This window comes from Sapajus apella, unplaced genomic scaffold, assembly GCF_009761245.1.
Source record: "Sapajus apella isolate SASKATOON/1434 unplaced genomic scaffold, GSC_monkey_1.0 scaffold41, whole genome shotgun sequence".
NCBI lineage: Eukaryota > Metazoa > Chordata > Mammalia > Primates > Cebidae > Sapajus > Sapajus apella.
In genome coordinates this window covers 21283666-21303546 of record NW_022436981.1, presented here as the reverse complement: position 1 = coordinate 21303546, position 19881 = coordinate 21283666, and positions in this window count along the sequence as shown.

Genomic DNA, 19881 nt, shown 5'->3' with positions numbered 1-19881 from the left:
AAACAAGTAAATTTATTTTTGTAGATAATGGGAGTCAGGTATCTCACTGTTAGAGAAAAAAATTACAATGAAACACGTGGAAGAAAAAGACTGAGCTTCAATTGTTTAAATCAGAGGTATCAGTATGAACATATATATATGCGTGTATATATATATATATATATATATATATATACACATATATGCACACACAGACACATATGTATGCATGTATTATTGTTGGTTTGTATGAGTTAGTATCTATATTTTTATTTCCTATCTCTATCCACTGAAGGCCTAGAAAAAAATAACACCAGAGTATCAATGAGCATGTAGTGATCCAAGATCTTTGTTTCTAAATACTATTTCCCATTAAAAGGAAGCAAGGCTCCTTTTGCAAAGATATTTGAGTCTGCTGCTGGATTTAAAAAAAAGTCAGAATAATTTTGTATTACCAGAAAGTAAGGAATTCCTCAAAAACATGAAGAGGCACAGTTGCTAACCTGAAAATGATCCCAATTCCTAAAGGTGAAATAACTTTAGCTACAAATTAAACAAGCACACTATATCATAGCCTATAAAATAAAATAAATACTTATGAAAACATGCTAATATAAACAATAAAATATACAAGTACAAGAGGGATAAAGGAGAGCTCTCATTTAGAGAATAATTTCAGTTAATAAATGTAGACCACCACAATAATAATGTTTCAGGAAATTCCCATCAATGGAAGATAAATGCAGTGAATACAAGTTTAAGGAGAAAATTACAAGTTCAAAACATATCCCATCTGATACATTTTATATTACTCAGGAAAATGTAATAATGTTATGGTAGAGAAGCCTGATAGACTTTGCCTTGACTGAGTAATCAAAGGTCACATTAAAAGTAATAAGGAACATTAACACCTTGTACCCCATGTCAGCATGCATTAAAAAGCCTCACTTCTGTGGATTCTTGTAAAAATGTATTATCTAGATCTGATCATGGGAAGAATAACACCACCTGAGAGATATTTTACAAAATAAATTACCTTTGCTCTTCAAAATGTCGAGTTCATATAGGATAAGGAATGACAAATGTACATTTCCATCAACAGTATACTAGGGTTCCCTTTTCTCCACATCTGAGTCAGAATTTCTTATTGCTTATCTTTTGCATAAAAACTATTTTAACTGTGGTCAAAAGTTTTGCATATTTGATAAGCAATTAAGTATATTTTCATACATGTTTACTATTTATTTTCTTTTTTGATACTGAGTTTTGCTCTTGTTGCCCAGCCTAGAGTGCAATGGCACGATCACGGCTCACCTCAACCTTTGCCTCCTGGGTTCAAGCAATTCTCCTACCTCAGCCTCTCAAGTAGCTGAGATTACAGGCATGTAACACCACACCTGGCTAATTTTGTATTTTTAGTAGAAATGGGGTTTCACCATATTGGTCAGACTGGTCTCGAACTCCCGACCTCAAGTGATGCGCCTGCCTTGGCCTCCCAAAGTGCTGGGATTATAGGGGTGGGCCACCATGCCTGACCCAGTTTACCATTTTTATGTCATCTTTTGAAAAATGTCTATTCAGATATTTTGCCTATTTTGAATTTGGATATTTTCCCATAAGGTTGTTTGAGCTCCTTATATATTGTGGTTATTAATCCCTTGTCAAATGGATGGTTCACAAATACTTTCTTCCATTTTGGGGGTTGTCTTTTTGTTTATTGCTTCCTTTGCTGTAAAGAATTTTTAAACTTGGTGTGATCCCATTTGTCTATTTTTGCTTTGGTTGTCTGTATTTGTGGGATATCACTCAAGAAATTGTTGCCTAGTCCAATGTCCTGGAGAGTTTCTCCAATGTTTGTATTTGTTAGTTTTATTTTTTGAGGTGTTAGTTTTAACTTTTCTAAAGAACTTTGATTTGATTTTTGTATATAGTGAGAGATAAGGATCTAGTTTTATTGTTCTGCATATGGGTAGTCAGTTTTCCTAGCACCACTTATTGAAGAAACTATCGTTTCCTCAATGTATGTTCTTGGTGCCAGTGTAAAAAATGAGCTCACTGTACCTGTATAGATTTATTTCTCTGTTTTCTATTCTGTGTCATTGGTCTATGTGTTTATTTTTATACCCATATCATGCTGTTTTGGTTAGCATAGCTCTGTGGTGTAACTTGAAGTCAGGTATTGTGACTCCTTTTGTTATTTTTGCTCAGGATAACTTTGTGTCATTTTTGGTTCCATATAAATTTTAGGATTACTTTTTTTTTTAATCCTTTGAAGACTGTCAGTGATATTTTGATAAAAATTGCTTTGAATGCGTAGATTATTTGAGCAGCATGCAAATTGTAATTACCTTGATTATTCAAATCCATGAACATAGAATATCTTTCCATTTTCTTGTCTCCTATTCAATTTCTTTGATCAAAATTTTATAATGTTCACTGTAGAGATCTTACTGTAGAGATCTTTGACTTCCTTGGTTAAGTTTATTTTTAGGTATTTTATTTTATTTGTAGCTATTGTAAATGAAATCATGTTCTCGATTTCTTTTTCAGATTGTGCAGTTGGCATACAGAAATGCTACTGACTTTCACATTTTAATTTTGTGTGTTGTAACTTTACTGAATTCATTGTCAGTTCTCATAATTTTTGGTGGAGTCCTTAGGTTTTCCAAATATAAGTCATATGATTTGCAAGCAAGGATGACTTGACTTCTTCTTTTCCAGTTTACATGCCCTTTATTTCTTTCTCTTGTCTGATTGCTCTAGCTAGGTCTTCCTTGCATAACACTGGAAAAAGTGGGCATCCTTGTTGCCTTCATGAACTTAGATAAAAAGCTTTCAGTTGTTCCCTGCTCAGTATGATATTAGTTGTAGATTTATCATATATGGCTTTTATTGTGTTGGGGTATGTTCCTTCCATACACATTTTTGAGAGTTTTTATTATAAAGAGATGTTGAATTTTATTAGATGTTTCTTTAGCATCAAGTGAAATAAACATATGTATTTTCCTTCATTCTTTTGCTATAATGTATTGTATTGATTGATTTGCATATACTGAAACATCCTTATATCTCTGGGATAAATCCCAGTTGCCCTGGTGAATAATCTTTTTAATGTGTTGTTTAATTCAGTTTGCTAATATTTTGTTGAGGATTTTTGCATCAATGTTCATGCAGTATTTTGTTCTGCAGTCTCCTTTTTTCTTTTCTTTCTTTTTTTTTTTTTAAATATGTCTTTGTCTTATTTTTGTGCCATGATAATATTGGCTATGTAGAATAAATTTGGAAGTATTTGGTCCCCCTCTATATTTTTTCAGAATAGCTTCAGTAGGATTGGTATTAGTTCTTCTTTAAATGTTTGGTAATATTCAACAGTGAAGCCATCAAGTCCTGAGCTTTTCTTTGCTGGAAGATTTTTATTATGACTTCAGTCTTGTTACTTGTTGTTGCTCCATTCAGCTTTTGGATTTCTTCTTAGTTCAATTTTGGAAGGTTGTATATATCTAGAAATTCAATTTCTTCTAGTTTTTCCAATGTGTTTGTATATATTTGCTCACCACAGCTTCTAATGATCCTTTGAATTTCTGCAGTATCAGTTGTAATGTCTCCTTTTTCACCTCCAATTTTAATAAGTCTTCTCTCTTTTTTGTTTAACTAGTCTGGCTAGCTTGTCAACTTTATCTTTTTGAAAAAATCAGCTTTTCATTTTGATCATCTTCTGTACTTTTTATTTATTTTTGCTCTGATCTTTATTAAAATATTTTTTCTTCTATTAAATCTGGGTTTTATTTGATCTTAAATTTGATCTCTTTATTTGATCTTCTAGTTCTTTAAGCTGCATCATTAGGATTTTTATATGAAGGTTTTTTTTTTTTTTGATGTAGATACACTGTTATAAACTTTACTCAGTACTGCTTTCACTGTATACCACAGGTTTTTATATGTTCTACTCTCATTTTCATTTGTTTCAGGACATATGTAAGTTTTCTTCTTAATTTTTTATTGACTCACTAGTCATTCAGGAACGTTGTTGTTAAATTTCCATTTGTCTATATAGTTTCCAAAATTCCTCTCGTTATTGAACTCTAGTATCCCATTATGGTCAGAGAAGATGCTTGATACTATTTCCTTATTTTTTTTTTTAACTTTTAAGACTTCTTTTGTGGTCTAACATATAATCTATCCTTGAGAATTGTCTATGTGCTAAGGAGAAAAATGTGCATTCTTCAGCCTTTTGATGAAATGTTCAGTAAATATCATTAGATCCATTTGGTCTATAATTCAGATCAACTTTGATGTTTCTTTGTTGATTTTCTACCTGAATGATCTTTCCAATGCTGTAAGTAAAGTGTTTTAGTCTTCAAATGTTATTGTATTGGCATCTATCTCTCTCTTTACCATTAATAATATTGGCTTTATATATCTGGGTGCTACAGTTTTGGGTGTATATATATATTTACAATGTTATATTCTCTTTCTCGATTGACTTCTTTATCATTATATAATGACTTTCTTTGTCTCTTTGTATAGATTTTGTCTTTAAGTCTGTTTTTTTTTGATATTAGTTACTCCTCCCTTTTCTTTGCTTTCCATTTACATGGAGTATCTTTTTCTATCCCTTTATTTCAGTCTACGTTTGTTTTTTCAGGTAAAGTGTATTTCCTGTAGGCAACAGTTTGTTTGGTCTTTTTTTTTTTTTTTAATCCATTCAGTCTCTTTATGTCTTTTGAATGGAACATTTAGTCCATTTCCATTCATTTATATTACGGAGAAGTAAGGAATTACTCCTGTCATTGTGTTGTTTTCTGCTGTTTTGTGGTGTTCTCTTCCTTCTTATACTCCTGTTTGTGAAAGTGATTTTCTTGGATGGTATGTTTCATTTATTGTTTTTGCATTTTTTGTGTATCTGTTGTAAGTTTTTAAATTTGAGATTTTCATGAGCCTTGCAAATAACGTAGTCCATTATTTTCACTGATGACACAAATAGTATATTGCATAAACAAATAGGTAAAAAAAGAGATAGCTAATACAAATTTTATAATTTAAATTCATCCTCCTGCTTTTTTACTTTTGTTGCTTCTATTTATATCATATTATATTGCCTATATCTTCAGAAGCTGTTGTGATTATTATTTTTGAAAGGTTCATATTTTAGTACTTCTACTTAAGATATGAGAAGTTTATACCATATAACTACAGTCACAATATTCTTTGGTTTTCTCTGTACTTACTATTACCAGTGAGTTTTATATCTCAGATGATTTCTTATGGTTCATTAATGTCCTTTGCTTTCAGATTGATTAACTCCTTTTAGCACTTCTTGTAAGACAGATCTGGTGCTAATGAAGTTCCTCAGCTTTTGTTTGTCTGGGAAAGTCTTTATCTCTATTTGATGGATATTTCCACTGGATATACTCTTCTAGGATATATAATTTTTTTTTTTCCTTCAGAACTTTAAATATGTTATGCCACTCTATCTTGGCCTGTATGATCTCCACGGACAAGTTTGCTGCCAGATGTGCTGATGATCTTTGCTTGTTGTTTCTTTTCTCTTGTGATTTTTAGGATTCTTTGTTTATACCTGACCTTTAGAAGTTTTATTATTAACTTTCTTGTGATAGACTTATTTGGGTTAAATCTGCTTTGTGTCTTACAACTTCCTTGTACTTAAGCTTTGATGTTTTCCCCTATGTTTGGGAAGCTTTCATTTATTGTCCCTTTGAACAACTTTCTACCTTGATCAATAATGGTATTTCTTATGTTGATAAATGTATCATGGTTATGTAAGATGCTAGCATCAGAAAAGAACTAAGTGAAGGATATACAGAAACCTCTGTAGTCTTTTAAAAATATTTCTCTATGTCTAAAATTATTTTGGAGAAGAATGAAAAAATACGGTTTTAATTATTACTCTCATTTACAGGTTTACATCCTGCCCCAGGAGCAGCCTGGTTAAAGGGCCCAGGCTTTATTAAAGCCAATGAGTCATTCATGGCCAGCACTCTCACCAGGCACTGATTTTTCACCAGACCACACTCATCTGGCTTTTATCATTTTGTTTATGACATTAATCAGATCGATTTCTATGGGGATATATATTCATTATATTTCCCTTAAGACTAGTCATACAAAATCTCAAAGATCACCATATTTTCACAATTGCCACCATAAAGAGTTGGAGTATTCGTAAGAATATGTATGTGTGGTAAGTCACAATAAAGGAAACATAAAAGGATCAGAATAGGATTGAGCTCTCAAGCTTACACATATAAGTTTGCAAAAATATGCACATGACATTTCAAGAACTCATAATTCAGTTAAACCATTTACTTATTAAAATAAACAGAATGAGTGATAGCAAGTTGTTACTTTTGAAGGTATCATATTCAAAATAAAAATATATATGTGAGCAGAATATTAACAATTTTTATTTCAAATGAACAATAAACTCAGTACTCAAATGCAATCATGTTGAGACATGTACACAAAGAGAACTCATCCATGTATTTAAAATATATTCCTTAGATGTACCTATTTTCTAAAATTGTACTCATACTGAAGACATAAAACAGAATATGCTTTCATTGCTATCCACAATCTAGATGGTGAGAGAGACAAGTGTTTATATCTTTTCAAGCTTGAGAAGTGCTAATTTAGCCTAGAAGATTAGTAATTGATTTTGGAAATGTAATTACCTGAATGATAACCTGGAGCATGAGGGGGATTTCCTGTGGTCAACATAAAGGAAATGTAAGAGTAAGGGAGAGACAATTCTAAGCAGAGGAAAAGGTCAAATCAGAGGTGTGCATGTAAAAATTGTATCACATTATGTGTAAGGAACTACAAGAGTAATTGGGCTTTCTTGCAGCTTGAAAGGAGTGGGGGAATATCAGGGCTGAAGATTTATTTCAGCACCAAGTGTAGCTGATTTTGCATATCTTGTTAAGTAGTTTTCTGCAGTAACTGCTGTGGTCCATTAAAAAGTTTAAGACAGAAAAGTGTGTCACTTTAGTGGTGATTCGAGGAATAGTATGAAGTGACTAAGAATAGAGGCACTTGAAATGAACAAGAGTATACTTATTTAAACATGTTAAATATACAATCATGTCATCTGCAAATAGAGACAATTTAACTTCCTCTTTTCCTAACTGAATACCCTTTATTTCTTTTTCTTGCCTGATTGCCCTGACCAGAACTTCCAATACTACGTTGAAAAGGACATGGATGAAGCTGGAAACCGCCATTCTCAGCAAACTAACACGAGAACAGAAAACCAAACATCTTATGTTCTCACTCATAAGTGGGAATTGTACAACGAGAACACATGGACACAGGGAGGGGAACATCACACATGTGGGCCTGTTGGGGAGTCGGGGACTAAGGCAGGGATAGCATTAGGAGAAATACCTAATGTAAATAAGGTGGTGATGGATGCAGCAAACCAGCATGACACGAGTATAACTGTAACGAACCTGCACATTCTGCACATGTATCCCAGAACTTAAAGTATAACTAGAAAAAAAAAAAAAGAAAAAAATCAATCCTAAAAAAATATCGAGAAGGAAAAAATATAAAAAGATAAATAGTACATTGGCCTGATTTGACATGGTGGCATAGGGCAGGGGATGAGAAGATACTCATTCTACTAAGGTTGCTGGCAAGAAGGACAAAGTGCTAATATATTCTAAAGAAAAGAAAGACTATATAGAGAAGAAGGCAGGAATATGATTAAGGTGTAAACATTTTCAAATAGTGAATTCTTGTGAAAGATCATGTGGGAAATAGACAGAATTGATAGTCAAGCTCAAAATTAGGAGAGAGTTTGACTTGACAGGGAGGAAATGCACTCACACAAGAAAAGTACATACAGAAGGGTGATGGGCCAATGAGTTCACCTTGTGGAATGAAAAAGTACTTTCTTACAATAAAGCCACTGACCCAAAATAATAAATAAATATTTTCCCCTTATAGATCTTGAAGTATAAGTTTTCTTTAACTATCAAACACCAGAAAACTTAGCATAAAAAATTTTGTTTAAAAATAGCAATTGTATAGTGCCTTATGAATTAACTGTTTCAAATTTAAAGTTCCTTAATATTGATCTAAAATTAAATTTTTATCTCCATTATCTTTTAGTATTATATTTTAAGTAGTTGCTATAAAGATTTGTAAAACGCTCTGTGTAAAAAATCATAGCTATAAATTACTGGATAAATTAAAAATGATTAATAAATATACATTGTCGTACTAGAATCAATGATGGTTGGTATACCTGATGCAATAGTGACCCTGGGAAATTTTACTGAGTCTACAATGTAGTCTCATTTTATATTTATATTAATATGAATTAAGTCCTTGTGCTATTTCTGTGATGAGCAGCAATAAATTCAAGAGTATATCTATTATAATATGTGCTGCAGAAAAATCCTTGTGCTGCAGGATCTGTGAGATAAAGCAATCTTAACATAATTCTGTATATACTACTCATTTCTCTCCTTCAAACAATCCAGTAACTACCTCTAGCTAGCCCTGGTATCCCTGAGTGGTGTTGAGGTAATTTTAAAAAACAGAGTAGTCAAACTTTCAGACACATAAAAATGATGTTTGCTCTTATAATGGCCTCCAGCATCAGGCCAGCTCTTCTCTGTCTGGGGACTTGCTCTTTCTATATTTTAATCAAATGGGGGCCATAACCAGCCCCAGAAACAAGAGAAAAGAAATGCTTAATGTTTTTCAACATTTTTTTAAATGAGGAAACAATTCACAATAATATTTATTTTTCCTTTTCTGTACATTATGAAGGTTCAAGAAAGTCATTTTTCCTTGGTTTGTGGTTGACTGAAAGTGGAAAGGTTTATATCTGGTTCATTCTTAACACTTACATCTTGAGATGAAAAGGATCTTCTATGAGCCTTTACTGTGGGGCACACCATGAATTTTGCATTCTGTTCCAAGGTTCCAGGAGGCAATGAAAGTCTAAAGCTCAAGTTCATCAAAATACACAATTGCCATCAGCCTGAAAGCTGTCTTCATTGCTTTTGTATTTTCATCTCTCTAATTTACTAACCTCAGGGTTTAGAAAGAGAATTATTTCTTTCAGCTCCCTGGTGCATTTAAGAAGAGTTGTTTCTCATCCCCACCACCATTCCCACACCCAACTGACTGGACAATTTGTGGGACTTTCACTTTTGCAAGGGATGTAATCCAGATACTTAAAGAGCTCTATTGCTAGAAATAAAAGTTCTAGATAGTTATTTTTAGCCATGCAAGCCTCACTCCAAAGATAAATTCTTTTCTGACATCTTCACTAATTCTTCAAAAAACGAATGAACTACTCACTGATATCTCACAATACTTGTTTAAATACTGTACTTTTATGTTGCATGTTACATTCCAAATTTTCTGTTCAAATAACATGAGCTTCTATTAGATGTGCACAATTGTTATTCACCTTTGCATCCCAGAGTCTTGCACTTTGTATTTTGCTATAACTTGATGACTGGTGCTCCTAAAAGACCTTAAATTACAGGAAAATTTTGAAATTAAATAATTGTTTTAATCAAAAATAATATATATAATAATATAAATAAGCTGCTGCCACATATTCTTTTAGACTTATAACAACACAATTATTTTTTTCTGTAGAAATGTCAATAATTTTATAGCAGTTCTTTTTTTTTTTTTAATTTTTATTTATTTTTATTTTACTTTTTATTTTTTTTCACAAAGATGGGTTTTCACCATGTTAGTCAGGCTGGTCTTGAACTCCCGACCTCAGGTGATCCACCCACCTCGGCCTCCCAGAGTGCTAGGATTACAGGCGTGAGCCACTGCGCCTGGCCCATAGCAGTTCTTATTTTGTTATTTGTTGAATTAAAAATGACAAGTAAGTTGATGAAAACCAGAAAAAACCTACACGATTTTCCATTTGACTGTTTCTTCCATACTCTCAGGGGTTTCACAGTCCCTTTAATCACCCTTGACCTGAGCCTGGCATTTACATTGCATCAGAAGCCATATTTGTAAAATGTAAATAAAAGGAATACGGAGGAAACAAAATAACCTCTTTTCACCAGAACAGTTAATGGCTCAAATGCATCACTAAATTGCTATGCTTTGTTAAGTTACAGCTCTTATTCTGCTTCCGTCCTGCTCATTATACCCAATACCAAACCTTGGATGCAAATACTCTCTCTCGTAAGTAATAAATCATGATATTTCCATTTTGTGTAATGAAACAACGCAATTTGGAAAAATAATTTTATGGTGCAAGGCTTGCATTGGGTGTTTACTTCAAGATTGTTTAGTCAATGGTAATCTTATAAGAGTTTGTGAGACTGCATTTCAGCCCATTGGAAATTGAAGGCAACCTAATTATTATTGTGTAATAATAATGCTTATCAGGTAATTTTATAGTTACGGAATATTTGTGGATTCACACGGGACTCATTGTCATTTTTGAATCAACTAAGAATGAACAGATGTACTAACATGGTGAGGCCCAAGGGGTCTTTGTGCATGACACTGAAAAACAGCTCACTGACGAAAGCAGTAGATTATTTTTAACTGTGTACAAATGGTACAACCAAGGAACATTTTCCAGGTTGCTGAGTATTGTTTTTGCACTACATTGGAAAAGTTGATGATCTTTAAACAGAAACAGCAGTATGAGATTTTATTATATGTCAAAAGAATTATGTCTGGTTTCATCAACAATCATTGAGGCAAACATTACATTGCTTTTGATCTAAAAACAAAGTAAATATGTTCATTTATAATCAAAAGACTTAACATTAAGTTATAATTATCTTTGGAGTTATATAGTTGATGATTTATAATCTTAGAGATAAACAGGCACAATAAATCTATAACTACCAAGATAGATTTGTTATTTGGATAAGCCATTTTATGGAAAAGGCTCAGGCATGTGTTGCCACGTCATTGCTACCATGAAACGAATCAAATTTGTAATCTGGATTTCCTTCTGGTTTGATTTATATTTTTTATTTTTTTCCACTGGACTATAATCCTTTTCATTCAATAGCAGTTTTGAGGTATTTGACATTGTAATTTAAAAATTTATAATCAAAAGAAAATGCTGGCTATATTAGTTCTTATTTTCTTACTAAGAATTACATCAACAGACTAAACAGTATGATTTATTAAAATTTAATAACACATATGCATTAAGAATTATACCATGAATACATACACATATTCATTTGTATATATATTATATATTAGAAGAAATCTATTTTTTGTCATATGCTTAAAAATTTTATCAAGATCTTCTATAAAGTAAACCTCATGAGGAAAGTATTAATTGCTAAGCACATAGAAGGCACACATATATGTTGAAAGGATATTTCCTCAAGCAATCAGTATTTTAATATAAAAATTGTATGTATACACTGCAGATTTCAAAAATACTCTAATGGAGTGCAAGATACAAAATCTTTCCAGAAGTATCACTTCACTGACTTTGAATTATCTTTATATCTTCATATCTTATTATCTTATTACATTTATTTATTTTTTTTTTTTAGAGTGTTGTTCTGTGGCCTAGCCTGACGTGCAGTGGCACGATCTCTTCACTGTGACCTCTGCCTTCTGGGTTTAAGTAATTCTTGTGCCTCAGCCCCTGGAGTAGCTGGGATTACAGGTGTTTGTCTCCATGCCTGGCTAATTTTTATATTTTTAGTAGAGATGGGATTTCACCATGTTGGCCAGGCTGGTCTGAAACTCCTGGCCTCAAGTAATCTGCCTGCCTTGGCCTCCCAAACTATTGGGATTAGAAGCATGAGCCACCACACCCAGCCGTATTTTATTTTTAGTTGAGCTCTTATTCATATCTATGTGCTATTTTGATATGAGTATTATATATTTCCATTTTTAGAATCAATTTTGTCAGTTTACATTTCCTTATAATTTCAAATATTTTCAAATACAACCTGTCAGGAAATTTTTTTCATGTAAATGTTTAAATCTTAACTTTGTTAGTGTTTTTAAGTCCTAATGAAATATGCGGCCCTTTTTACTCTTTTCATTACAATAAAATTTTAACATTTATCTGTTCTATTCTATTTCTTTAAATCAATAATTATTCTTTTCCTTCAACAAACAGTCATTGAATGTGTAACATGTTACAGACATGAGGTATGCATTGGACATAGAATAATATGTTAGATAAAGTCTCTTTCCTCACCAACTCATATTTTAGTTAAAAAAAGTTTTTCTGAAAGATTTACATGATTGAATGGAGTAAGTCCCACTAACTTAAATCAAGTATGCAGCATTTCAAAACAGTAATTTGTATTGGAGTAGGCTGTTGAAATTTGAACATATAACCTAGTCTATTTTAACAGAAGATTTTACCCATCTCTTCTATACTTGCTACTTTATCCAAACTATTGCATTTTTAATTAAATATAATTCAATTATATTAATGATAATAAAATAGAGACACTATTATTGGATTCCTAGGTCCAAATATACATCAAGTTTATTATTACAGTATAGGGGATTTGAATAATTCATTGGATGCATTGCAAATTATAATAATTTAACTTATGTTCTCTAACACCATACATATTTAAATGTTCAAGATTGTGGTGGACTTGTAGGATAAACAGGTGGGGATAGAAATAGAATTGTATGCTTACTAAATGCAGAGAAAGATACACATCTTAATGACTATTATGAAGGAGAATTTAGATCAGCTTCTCTAAAAATATAGACTATACAGACAACCTCTTTAAAATAGTTCTCTTATTTTTCTTTAAACAAATTTTACTGTCTATATTTTAGATATACTACGTGATGTCATGGGATATATATAGATGTAGATATAGATGCAGATGATTAGTATAGTGAAGCAAGTTAACAAATACATTATTTCACCTAACTGTTCATATTTTTGTTTTAGTGTCAAGAGCTGCTAAAATCCACTCATTTGCTGTGCTCAAATACAGTCCAATTTTATTACTTATAGTTCTAATGTTGTATATTTAATCTCTAAACTTGTTAATCTAACATATCTGCTATTTCATATTCTCCAGCCTACATCTTCCCATTTAACCCCTCCACTTCTACCCCTCTTAACCACTGTTTTATTCTCAGTCTCTGTATATTTTACTTTCTATGATGCCACACGTGAATAAGATCATGTAATAGTTTTGTATGTGTGTCTGGCTTATTTTATTTAGCATACTGTGATCTCCAGCTTCATCAATGTCATGGGAAATGACAGAGCACTTAGATTGTTTCTATGTCTTGGCTATTGTGAATGATCTTCTCATTTTAGAATGCTGATAATATTAACAAAATAATTTTCAACTTCTTGTAAAATTTATCAGTCTTTGGTCTATTGCTAGAAACAATAGCAAATACATAAAACAAACAAAAAATCGCCAATTAGATAAAAATATAGCATCCCCTCTCAAAACTGGCATAAAGTCAGCATTTTTTAGGTTTCCACTAACTGCAAGTGAGAGAAGTCCAACTTTTAGTAGGATATTCATTTACTTATGTAACCAGAGAAGATGTGTGAAGCTTACTTATCTACATCTTTCACCACTGATTTTGCTGCCAACTCTTGTGCCGATAATGAACTTCTGCTGTGAATGAGAGGCCAAAATATGCTGAAGCATATATAGATCATAAAAACTGGTGTTAACATTTAGAAAATAGAGGACTATTCCAATCTATGTCATATATAAAAATATACAAAATATATGGATTTTGAGTATATCCAGGAGCTCATAAAAAACAATGTTTTTTATTAATTCCATGTGTTCATTTAATGCCTCCAAAAAATGGAACATTTTTATAATACTACAGACAAAAATCATGTAAAAAATGGTATATTTTTAGAAAATATTTTTCTTTTAAAATTTACTAAAGCTATACTGTTCAACATGTGCAATAATTTATTTTTATATAGTTGTATAGTGTTATCACTTGATATTTTTCAAGCTAAAATTTATTTTGTACTATGTGTTAGCTACTTTGCTTAGATGTTTACAGCCATCATTAGCTATTTTATTCCTCATAATAACACTTAGAGGTAGGCATTATTATTCCCTTTTTACCCATAAGGAAAACAAGATTTAAGGAGCTTAAATTATTTGCCTAGTATATACAGCTGAGAAAAGGCAAAACTAGAATTTGAAGCTAGATGGGTTAAGAATTACATTCCGTATAGTATACACACACACACACACACACACACACACAAATACACACACACTCACATTTATTTTTCTTGCAAAATAACTCCTCATTATAGTTTAACAAAAACCTGACAAACGGATTTAGCAAACAGATACACTTATGTGTGCTTTGAGAATGGATTGGGAAGATTAACATTTATGTTCTTCAATTTATTCCAATAACTAAACAGATATATGGATGAAATGCATTAGGTTAAGTATAATTTTTTTTTTTTTTTGAGACTGAGTCTTGCTCTGTCACCAGGCCAGAGCGAGGCTGGAGTGCAGTGGTGCAAGCTCGGCTCCCTACAACCTCTGCCTCCGGCGTTCAAGCAATGCTCCTGCCTCAGCCTCCAAAGCAGCTGGGACGACAGGCACGCACCACCATGCCTAGCTAATTTTTTTTTTTTCTTTTTTTTCACAGAGACAAGGTTTCACCATGTTGGCCAGAATGGTCTTGATCCCTTGACCTCGTGATCCGCCCACCCTGGCCTCCCAAAGTGCTGGGATTACAGGCATGAGCCACTGCACCTGGCCAGTATAAAATATTTTAACTCTAACTTACTTATTAATTGAGTGACTATATTAGAGTTCTCCAGAGGGACAGAAATAATAGGATATATTTATATATGAAAGGGAGTTTATTAAAGAGAATTAAATCACAGGATCACAAGGCAAATTCCCACAATAGACCATCTGCAAGTTGAGGAGCAAGGAAGCCAGTGGCGGATCAGTTTGTTTCAAACCTCAAAAGTAGGGAAGCCTACAGTGCAGCCTTCAGTCTGTAGCCAAAGAACCAAGAGCCCCTGTCAAACCACTGGTGTAAGTTCAAGAGTCAAAAAGCTGAAGAACTTGGAGTCCAATGTTTGCGTGCATGAAGCATCCAGAAGTGGAGAAAGATGAAGGTCAGAATACTAATCAAGTGAAGTATTTCCAACTTCTGCCTGCTTCATTCTAGCCACACTGGCAGCTGATTAGATGGTTCCACCCAGATTGAGGGTGGGTCTGCTTCTCCCAGTCCACTGACTCAAACGTTAATTTCCTTTGGCAACACCCTCACAGACACACTCAGGAACAATACTTTGCATCCTTCAGTCTAATCAAGTTGACACTCAATATTAACGATCACAGTGACAAATGGAGTTTAAAGAGAGAGAGAAAAAAAATATTTCATCAAAAGCTATAGTATCTCTGTATACAGAACTCAAACAGTGTTGATAAAAATGTTCCACACTGTTAAATATAGTAACCAGTGCTACTTATGACTATTAGACACTTGAAATGTGAGAAATATGACTGAGGAACTGAATTTTAAATTTTTCTTTAACTTTGATTAATTTCTACTTAAATATTGTGGCCACATGGACTACGATATAGGACAATAGCTTTGGTGATCTGATCCAGTCCAAATGATGGCTTCTAATTCATATCTTCTGAAATTCTTAATCTGAAATTCTTAATTCTTCAACATGAATCTCTGAAAAACATCTCAGACTTAATATGTTGAAATCCTGGTTTTCACAGAAAATTATTGGCTGCCATTGCAGTTCCCATCTTCAGTAAAGTATCTGTATAGCCTCTACCTCAAGATAAAAACCTCAAGTGATCCTTGGCTCCCCTCTTTCTCCTAGTACCAACAACCAATTGATAAAAATGTCATGGATACTTTACCTTAAAAAAGCTATATACTTTTCACCAAATCTCAAACTAGACTATAGTCCCAGTGACATTCCTCTCTTGCCTGAATTACAATACCTAGTTGCTTCCTAACTGATTTCCATTTTTCCACTCTAATTGCAACAGACTGGCCTCTTTTATTAGTGTTCTTTGTCTTTGTTTTCAGATCAGATCTTTGAGAACCCCAGCATCACCAGTCAACTATGAGTCCAGAAAATGGATCAAATACACTTCTCTGTGAAGCCATTGAACTTGTTTATTTTGCCTGTAATTACCTTTATTCAAATATCCTTGTATCTATTCCTTGATTTCATTAAGGTTGATACTCATATTCATGGCATAAAAATAAATTATATTTCTCTATCAATTTTTTAAAGATTCTTTCAAGAGAATTATCAAATCTATATATACATTGTGTGTGTGTTTGTGTGTGTGTGTGTGTATTTTCATTACAAGCTGCATATGCAATGTAACTGATAAAAAATGATTAAAATTTTAAAATACTTATTTTATATCTTTAATGATCTAGCTTGATGATAAATAATTAATAATTTTTAAATGAGAAGTACTCAAAAAATAATTAGGTGGGCGGGGCGCGGTGGCTCATGCCTGTAATCCCAGCACTTTGGGAGGCCGAGGCGAGGTCAAGAGATCGAGAGCATCCTGGTCAGCATGGTGAAACCTCATCTCTACTAAAAATACAAAAATTCAGCTGGGCATGGTGGCGTGTGCCTGTAATCCCAGCTACTCAGGAGGCTGAGGCAGGAGAATTGCCTGAACCCAGGAGGCAGAGGTTGCGGTGAGCCGAGATCGCGCCATTGCACTCCAGCCTGGGTAACAAGAGCGAAACTCCATCTCAAAAAAAAAAAAAATAATAATAATAATAATTAAGTGGCTATTTTCTCTGTATATTAACATTGAAATTTCAAATTATTGATTAGCTTGTTTCAGTTACAAGCACTAACATTAATAAACATTATCTGTTTAAGAATTGGAAATAATTGTTTACCAAATCTATTAATTGTCTGGGCCTTTTATGTATTATAACTATTAGATCAATGGCTAACTGAAACTCATATATTAGTATTTGCAGATACTTTATTATATATTAGATTAATAAAGTTTAGCTGATTTTCATTATTTTTGGTAATGCACTGATAGTTTTATAGACAAATATTTGTTAAACTATTAAGTACAGGTGACTAAATTTTAAACTAAAGGCTTCAGTGAAAAACGTATAAATACGATTCATGGTAATGATTTTTCCATGTAATCAATTTTGCACATGGTTATGCCATCTTCTACAAACTGACCCCTAATAACTCTTTGTGTTACAAGGAAACAAAAAGCATTTGTAAATTAAATATGTTTTGAAATAAATTTTCATGTGAATATACAAATTGTTTGCATGACCAACTTAAAGTTGTTTCTATATCTGTTACTGATTTGACAGAATTAAGAAAGACAAGAGTGCCTGATATATCCCAGAATTACATTGGTGTTTCAAAAGTGTTTGTTTTTGAAATATTCCTGCTATTAAGATATATTTTCCTGTGTACCAAAAAGACATACATACAAACATCAAGTACTACAGACTGATCAAGCACCATGTATTTTGTACCAGGTGCATTAATGGATCTTGTAGGCATGTCAGTGGCTTCTACTGGCAGGTGATTAATGAAAGGAACAACAGACATGCTGATAGCCTCCTATAACCACTTCAACTGAAGAGAGTTCCCTGTTCATCAGGTCTGTGTTTGACACTCTAAGAGACAATTGCTTTTTGTGGTCAAATAAAGTTTGTGGATTAACTACACTAAACAAAAGTGGTAAGACAATTATTTTCAAAACAACAGGTCAACAAATGAAACATTTAATTATGTTGGTACCATTTCTCATAGAAATTCCCCTTTCTTTGTACTTGGGTAAAATGTAGAAAACCAACATGTGTGACATGTAAATGGGCATATTTTATAATAGAAAGAAAAATTATTTTTCTTAAGCACCATGCTGTGTTCTTTACATATACAACCTTAACATATACATAAATTTTTATATACTACAGAAATTCAATTTCTAGCAACATAAGGAAGGGGTCTATTTGCTTATTTACCTGACAAGTTCAAAAGAATAGGTGGAGTCAGAAGTAGGTACAGGAGTATGATGATGGTCTCAAGAATATGGGCTGCTTTAAACATTTCTCAGGTGTATTTTACTCCTTTGTTGGCCTTATTCTGAGTCATACTTTAATCAAGGGGCAAAAAAATGAGTCACTAGCAAATTTGATATTTGATTGTCCTTAAGGCTAGTCATATTCTTAAAGAAAGAGTATCAATTTCCTAAAAGCATTCTTTGGGGACTGTGAATAGACTGATATTTACCCTATCTTCAGCTTATCCAACAGAATATTTGATAAGAGGCCTACAGAACTCTCAGAGTTACAGATATATACAGAAATGCTAGGAAAAATAATGCCATGTTCTCTACAAAAGTATCCTGATTCCCAATATGTGTCAGCATAGCGAATTAAATGAAGGCCCACCTAAATACATGTCCTAACCTCTCAAAACCATAAATGTGACCTAATTTGAAAAAGAGGTTGAAAAACAGTCTATTTTGCATTGCTATAAAGAAATACCTGGGACTGGGTACTTTATAAAGGAAAGAGGTTTAATTGGCTCACAGTTCCAAAGGCTGTACAAGAAGCATGGCACCAGCATCTGTAGGCTTCTGGTGAGGACCTAAGAAAGCTTTTACCCATGGCAGAAGGCAATGGGAGATGATGTGTTACAGTGAAAGAGAGGGAGCACGAAAGTGGGAGAAGAGAAGTCTCAGAATCTTTAACAACCAGACCTCCCACAAACTAGTAAAGCGAGAACTTACTCATCACAAAATGGGGAGGGCATAAAGCCATTCAGGAAGCATATGTCTCTATGATCGAAATATTCTCCACTAGGTCCCACTTTCGAATTTGGGGATTGTATTTCAATATGAGATTTGGAGGGAACAATATTCAAACTATATCAAATGTCTTGGCAGAAATAATCAAGTTAAAGATTTTTGGGATGATATTATACTGGACTACCGAGTGGGCCTGAAATCCAACGGTAAGTGTCCTTGTAAGAGATAGAAGAGAAAAATATACTGATGAAGAAGACAAAGCCTTGAGAAGATGGAGGCACAGATCAGAGTTATGCTGCCACAAGGCAAGAAACTCCTGGAGCTAGCAGAAGCTGAAGAGGAAAGGAAGTTTACTCCCATTGATCCTTTGATGAGATCACAGGCCTACTAATATTTATTTACAACTTTCGGCCTCCAGAAATGTGAAATAATAAATTGTTGTTGTTTAATCTAACAATGTTGTGGTAATTTGTTGTGGCAGCCAAAAGAAACTTATACAGTCAGTGAGAAAATTGAGTTCAAAGCTCAAAGCAATTTATCCATGTGTGTACAACTAGTAATTAGCAAAGCAAAATTTAAAACCCACCATTTTATTTGACTCTTAAATTCCCTGTCTATTCAGTTGTTTGCATACCATTGATATTTTACGGATTTATTGAGCAACAATTATAACTTAAATGCTTATTTCCTTCACTAAAGCATAGATTCATTTGGGGAAGGCTATTTTTTATTCTTTCTTCTTGCTCACAGTAATCTTTTATTTTCATATTTTCAGAAAAGACTTGCTTTGCCACCAAACTCCTTTCTGATAAATCATCCTTACAAACCAATAAGTTTTTTTTTAATGTCAACCTAGATAGAGATTCATCTTGACCGCATATACTAAACGTATTTAGTTGAGTTTCTACTTCCATTTTTTTTGGTGATTTATCTACCTATCTACATTTAAATCTATATTAACCTTCATATTTATTGTCATATATCTATCTATTCTACTTTATGTATATGTATAAAATATATTTTTATATATTTATATATATTTATATATATAAATATATATATATAATATATATATATTATAAAATTATATATAAAATAAAATTATATATAAAATAAA